This window comes from Mandrillus leucophaeus, unplaced genomic scaffold (genome assembly GCF_000951045.1).
Source record: "Mandrillus leucophaeus isolate KB7577 unplaced genomic scaffold, Mleu.le_1.0 Scaffold24, whole genome shotgun sequence".
Taxonomy (NCBI): Eukaryota; Metazoa; Chordata; class Mammalia; order Primates; family Cercopithecidae; genus Mandrillus; species Mandrillus leucophaeus.
In genome coordinates, this window is record NW_012102476.1 from 3,820,648 (window position 1) to 3,821,918 (window position 1,271).

Sequence of the window (1,271 nt, forward strand, 5' to 3'; positions counted from 1 at the left end):
GCTTTAGGCTAGGAGTTCAAAACCAGCTTGGGCAACATAGAAAGACCCAATCTGTATCAAAAATTTAGAAATTCGGCTGGGCGCAGTGGCTCATGCCTGTAATCCCAGCACTTTGGGAGGCCGAGGGTGGTGGATCACCTGAGGTCAGGAGTTCGAGAGCAGCCTGGCCAACATGGCAAAACCCCATCTCTACTAAAAATACAAAAATTAGCCAGGCATGGTGATGGGCACCTGTAATCCCAACTGCTGGGGAGGCTAAGGCAGGAGAATAGCTTGAACCTAGGAGGCAGAGGTTGCAGTGAGCCGAGATCACACCACTGCACTCCAGCTTGGGCAACAAAAGTGAGACTTCGTTTCAAAAAAAAAAAAAAGGCCCAGTGAGGTTGGCTCATGCCTGTAATACTAGCACTTTGGGAGGCCGAGGTGGACGGATCACCAGGTCAAGAGACTGAGACCATCCTGGCCAACAGGGTGAAACCCTCTCTACTAAAAATACAAAAATGAGCTGGGCGTGGTGGCACGTGCCCATAGTCCCAGCTACTCGGGAGGCTGACGCAGAATTGTTTGAACCGGGGAGGCAGAGGTTGCAGTGAGCCAAGATCACGCGACTGCACTCCAGCCTGGTGACAGAGCAAGACTATGTCTCAAAAAATAAAAAATAAAATAAAAATTAGCTGGGTGCAGTGGCATGTAACTCTAGTCCCAGCTACTCAGGAGGATCACTTGAGCCAGGAGTTCCAGATTACAGTGAGCTATGATTGTGCCACTGCACTTCAGCCTGGGCAACAGAGCAAGATGATTTCTTAAAAAAAAAAAAAAAAAAAAAAAGGCTTTGACAGGTTCCCTCCAAGGAACTTGCCATTGCCCAGGGAGGGAAAGTTCTGAGCAATAAAATTTCCTAAATAAATCGGCCAAGTCTGAACCATGTGTCAGCCAGGGACCGTGGTGCTGGGCCTCCCTCGGTGATGCCTTCTCTGGAGCTGGGAAGGGTGACTCAAAGGGAGTGTGGGGGCCTGTTGGGAAGGGTGGTAATAGGTAGTCTCATCTCCAGGGTATGGCATCAGCAAGGCCTGGGGCGCCATCGTCTCCCACTCCCTTGGTTCCCCTGGGACCAGATACAAATTTTCCTGCGAAGCACTAAATGAGATAAAAGATAGCTCATGTTCAGCTTCTCCTTAAAAAGGAATTTCGGCGGCCGGGCGCGGTGGCTCAAGCCTGTAATCCTAGCACTTTGGGAGGCCGAGACGGGCGGATCACGAGGTCAGGAGATC